The sequence below is a fragment of the Microtus ochrogaster genome, unplaced genomic scaffold (assembly GCF_000317375.1).
Source record: "Microtus ochrogaster isolate Prairie Vole_2 unplaced genomic scaffold, MicOch1.0 UNK81, whole genome shotgun sequence".
Taxonomy (NCBI): domain Eukaryota; kingdom Metazoa; phylum Chordata; class Mammalia; order Rodentia; family Cricetidae; genus Microtus; species Microtus ochrogaster.
This window is the reverse complement of record NW_004949179.1, coordinates 1,601,363-1,607,185: the sequence shown is the minus strand read 5'-3', so window position 1 is coordinate 1,607,185 and position 5,823 is coordinate 1,601,363.

The window sequence follows — 5,823 nt, the reverse complement described above, 5'->3', positions numbered from 1 at the left end:
TCCGCCTGCCTCTGCCTCCCGAGTGCTGGGATTAAAGGCGTGCGCCACCACCGCCCGGCTATAATGCTTGATTTTTGACAACAATATTTTTTTCTTTTTTGGTTGTTTTATTGATATTTATTGAGCTCTACATTTTTCTCTGCTCCCTTCCCTGTCTCTCCCCTCCCCCTTCAACCCTCCCCCAAGGTTCCCATGCTCCCAATTTACTCAGGAGATCTTGTGTTTTTCTACTTTATACTTCCCATGTAGATTAGATCTATGTGAGTCTCTCTTAGTGTCCATATTGTTGTCTAAATTCTCTGGGATTGTGGTTTGTAGGCTGGCTTTCTTTGATTTATGTTTAAAAACCACCTATGAGTGAGTACACGTGATAATTGTATTTCTGTGTCTGGGTTACCTCACTCAAAATAATGTATTCTAGCCGGGCAGAGGCTGGCAGATCTCCGGGAGTTCAAGGCCAGCCTGGTCTACAAGAGCTAGTTCTGGGACAGGCACCAAAGCTACAGAGAAACCCTGTCTCGAAAAACCCCCAAAAAAATTCTAGCTCCATCCATTTTCCTGCAAAATTCAAGCTGTCATTATTTTTTTTTCTGCTGTGTAGTACTCCATTGGGTAAATGTACCACATTTTCCTTATCCATTGTTTGATCGAGGGGTATTTAGGTTGTTTCCAGGTTCTGGCTATGACAAACAAAGCTGCTTTGAACATAGTTGAGCACATGTCCTTGTGGCACAATTGAGCATCCTTTGGATATAAACCCAATAGTGGTATTACTGGGTCTTGAGGAAGGTTGTTTCCTAATTTTCTGAAAAATCACCACACTGACGTCCAAAGGGGCTGTACCAGCTTACATTCCCACCAGCAATGCAGCAGTGTTCCCTTTTCCCCACAACCTCTCCAGCATGAGCTGTCATCAGTGTTTTTGATCTTGGCCATTCTTTCAGGTGTAAGATGGAATCTCAAAGTTGTTTTGATTTGCATTTCTCTGATGGCTAAGGATGTTGAGCCATCCTTAGGTGTCTTTCAGCTATTTTTTTTATTTTTTGAGACAAGGTTTCTCTGTAGCTTTGGAGCCTGTCCTGGAACTAGCTCTGTAGACCAGGCTGGTCTTGAACTCACAGAGACCCGCCTGACTCTACCTCCCGAGTGCTGGGATTAAAGGCATGCGCCACCATCGCCCGGCTTCTTTCAGCCATTTTAGATTCCTCTGTTGAGGGTCCTCTGTTTAGGTCTGTACTCCATTTTTTTAAAAAATGAATTATGTGTTCTTTTGGTGTTCAATTTCTTGAGTTCTTTGTGTATTTTGGAGATCAGACCTCTGTCTGATGTGGGGTTAGTGAAGATCTTTTCCCATTCTGTCGTTTTGTCTTATTGACCGTGTCCTTTGCTTTACAGAAGCTTTTCAGTTTCAGGGGGTCCCATTTAGTAATTGTTTCTCTCAGTGTCTGCTGGGGTTATATTTAGGAAGTGGTCTCCTGTGCCAATGTGTTCAAGTGTACTTCCCACTTTCTCTTCTATAAAGTTCAGTGTGGCTGGCTTTATGTTGAGGTCTTTGATCTATTTGGACTTGCAGAAGCATGGTGATAGATATGGGTCTATTTTCATTCTTCTACATGTTGATATCCAGGATTGTTAGCACCACTTGTTAAATATGCTTTCTTTTTTCTATTTGATATTTTTTAATATTTATTTATTTATTATGATTGTGTATGCCTGCAGGCCAGAAGAAGGCCCCAGACCCCATTACAGATGGTTGTGAGCCACCACGTGGTTGCTGGGAATTAAACTCAGGACCTTTGGAAGAGCAGGCAATGCTCTTAACCTCTGAACCATCTCTCCAGCCCCCTCTAATTGATATTTTTTGTTTCTTTATCAAAGATCAGGTGTTCGAAGATGTGTGGATTGCAGAAAGTAATTATTAAAAGTTAACAGTGGCTTCAATTTCCCCAGAATGTGTTTAGGCTTAAGATTTTTATATTTCTGGCTCTTTATTCTGGTTGAATTGTTGAGAATAGACTTTGTTCTTCTTAAAAAAATAATAAAAGGCAGGGGTGTTCTTCTTGAACACGGGGCACAGGACAGACACACACGGCAGAACAAACACAGACACGACACGGCGGCTCCCACGTGGGTCCACTTTAATGGGAGAGGGAAACACAGAAGGGCAGAGGAACGTGCGGGACACACGAGGAAAGGCAAAACGAGGGGGGGAGCCTCATGTGGCCCTACCTTTTAACAGGGAGCGCAAGGATATCTGGGGTGCGCACAGGTATCCGTAGTCCAGGGGGAGTATGGGAGTTGTAGTTTCCAAAAGAACAACAGACTTCCCGAACTTTTGATATCTTAGTACAGCAATAGCGTAGAGGGGGAAAGAAATCCGAAACATTCTTCATTACCTTCGCTGCTGCTGATGCGCACAGGCCTTAAATCCCTTTCCCAGACCCTCAGAACTTTAGCAAAGCTCCCTCTGGGGGAGTTCCCACAGAGCAGGCGCCCCCCACCTTTTGTTTGAAGTATGTAAATCTTACCTGAGTGCTTCTTGAAGGTTCAAAGTCTCTGCAAAACTTGATTGCAAGGGGACTTGGAAAACCATGGATGCCACGTGACTGAGAATTGCTTTAGCGTTTGTCTCTTTGGGGAGCCTCAGTTAAGAGGTAAACTACAGTCATTCAGTTCGCCAGAAGCTGGCTCCTGCGGCTGCAAAAACTACAATCCATCCTAGAGTAACCCTGTTTCTCCCACAGACCCGACTGAAACCAAACATCCGACACTACAGTACACTTTCTTGGACCCTTAGAACTTTCTTTAGCTTTCTCGTTCTCAAATCTTCAAAACATTTTCTTAGACCTGTTTGAAATTAGCTCTCTGCTGATGCAAATTCACAATCAAGCCAAATCACCAATTGTTCTTTTTGGGGAGTTCATTTAAATATTCTGTGGGAGGGGTCCTGACACCCCTCCCACCCCCAGGGGTCAGGACCTGGCCTGCTGGGATTTTGAGTCCCGACCAACACAACTCTCAGTCCTGGGGGCTGGGATAGATGCGAGGGCCTGGGGTCCACGCTCCCAACTTAACAAGACCCTCATTGTAACTGTGCTGAGTTTCCACCAATAGCCTCTCCTGGATCTCTAGGAATTTCAGTCCTGCCACGCAGTGCTCTTAAGCCCGCGACTGGGAATCCCTAAAGAAACCACAGGAGTCGAGCCTGTTTTTCCGACTTCAGATGCAAGAGGGTCTTTTTTAGCAAGCTTAAACTCAAACCACAAACCTCTAGCACACCGATGCCGCGGACAAGAAGAGAACGTGGCCCGAGTCCAGAAAAAGACAAGCTTTTAAAGGGAAACGCCTCAAGGGTATGCGTCTTGGCGTTTTGGGATTGGGTTAAGGAGGGTACAGACCCTGAAACGGTTGGTCAGGTTTGGGGCGTGAAACCCTAACAGAGAACATAAATTACTGACCAGGTATCTGCGAGGGTGGATGTCTTCAGAGACATCTGGACCTTGTTAACTTTTACCGTCTCACACCTTAACTGGCTGTCCAGTTGGCTGTCAGTTTCTCTATCACAGACCTGGAACTGGTTTATATTCTCTATCACAGTCCTAGGTTGTCCTAAAAGAAGCCCCAGCTTTTAACGTGGAGTCTGTGAAGTCGCCGTCAGTTAAATCTCAGGGTCTCACAAGGCCAAGTCTCGGTTGCTTTCCATGACCCCTCCGTGTCTTTTAAGGTAATATCACCTAAGGAACACAGTTTGGTTGCAAGTGTGAGGGGCTCTCCTGTCTGGGTGCTGTGGAGGTGCACTCAGAAATTCCATCATAAACCCCGTTTCTGTGATTTCTGTTTTCAGGATACGACAGAGAAGATGGGCATGGGGTGAGAGAGAGATGGACAGGGGAGTTATGGGGACTGGACTGGCCTTTGGCAGCCTCAGAAGGAGCAATTTCCCAGACCCACGAGGAGGGGCTGTTGGGGGGGGTCTCCATGGTAAGAGTTACCCTGGAGAGGTGTAGTTAGGAGAAACAGAGGAGGAGAGAGCAAGTTTAGATATAAAATATTTCCAGGCTTTTGTGCAGAGGCAGAAGTTGCCACCGTTAAAATTCAAGCATGCCAGTTGAGCCATCCAGATGTACTGAGGCTGTTTGTAGTACCTGAGTGAGGCTTTCATAAAATTCCAGTCTGTGGAGGAAGAGAGGAGGGAGTTCCTCTGAGTTTCTGTTTATCTGTCTCTGTTATCTGAGGACCCAGACATCAACCTTTCCTCTTAAAGCCTTAGCATCACTTCTAGGTCATTAAACCTGTTCTCCTTTTTCTTTTTTCTTTCTTTCTTTCTTTCTTTCTTTTCTTTTCTTTTCTTTTTTTTTTTACGTTTTTCGAGACAGGGTTTCTCTGTAGCTTTGGAGCCTGTCCTGGAACTAGCTCTTGTAGACCAGGTTGGCCTCAAACTCACCTGCCTCTGCCTCCCGAGTGCTGGGATTAAAGGTGTGGGCCACCACCGCCCAGCCTAAAATCCGTTTTCATGAGTGAGGTCACCTGTGCTTTTCAACAGCCCCCGTGGCTTCTGTTTTCTTCGGGCCAGACCAACCCTGATACCCACAGGCATTGTGTTTACCTAAGTCTTTGTCCCTAGAACTTCGTTTTGAGCATTGTGTCTAAGTAAACAAGAACCCATTCCACTATGAAGCCATATACACTTTGCAAAGAGCCGTAATATAAACACACCTTAAACGTCATTGTATTTGTGGGGCTGAGTTCATTATTATCTAGATACTTTTTTGTTTTTTTTCCCAAATTGGGCTCTGTTTGAGTATGGCTAAAGTAAAATGATCTGGGCCAGACTCTAGAAGTCCTGGACCAGTAAAACCGGGTGGAACTGAGTTTCATTCCTGCCTCACCCTGATTGGGTTTTTCCTGCCTGCTGTGGAGCCCGCAGGGGAACCCCCATACCACACTGTCTTTGGCAGGGTCACAGGCTGTCTGTGGTCACCCCAACAGATAAGCTCTGGTGGTCTCAGGGCCACAGCCCCTCCTTGCAGGGCACCTGCATTCTCTTGGGGTGAGCAGCAAGATCACTCCCACTTCTCACTTCTTGGAGGCTATGCAGCCATAAAGGGGCCTTCCAGGTAGAGGGGAATGGGTTGCTGCCTCAGGTAGCCCGTAGGCCTTCTTGAAGGTCCAGGGCCCAGACCTTGGCTCCACAAGGTAGCAAATATTTGGAAATGAGCCATCGAGTCAAATTTGTGTTGTAATCAGGGTGTGACTGGGAAATGTACACCCCCTTCAGAAACTGTCAGAGAGGTGCCTGCCACCAGGATATTCGGCCTCCCTTAGTCAGACAGACAGGAAGTCCCTTCCAACTCTCAACAAAAGGGCCTTTTTCCTGGTGTCTCCTTTGGGGTTTGGATTTGGTTTTGGAGGTGTGGGAGGAGGCAGAGGTATACGTCTAAGGCAGGGTCTCATGCAGCCCTAGCTAGACTTGAACTCAGCACATAGCTGAGGCTGGCCTTGAACTCCTGTCCTCCTGAGTGCTGGGGTGGCAGGGTACAGGAGCACTCTGGGCCCCTCTCTGACTCTTTGCTGCCTATGAGCTGAATGGTACCCACCATCTTTCCTCAAAACACAATCCTACCCATATCTATCACCATGCACAAAACTCAAGTTCAAATGGATCAAAGACCTCAACATAAAGCCAGCCACACTGAACTTTATAGAAGAGAAAGTGGGAAGTACACTTGAACACATTGGCACAGGAGACCACTTCCTAAATATAACCCCAGCAGACACTGAGAGAAACAATTACTAAATGGGACCTCCTGAAACTGAAAAGCT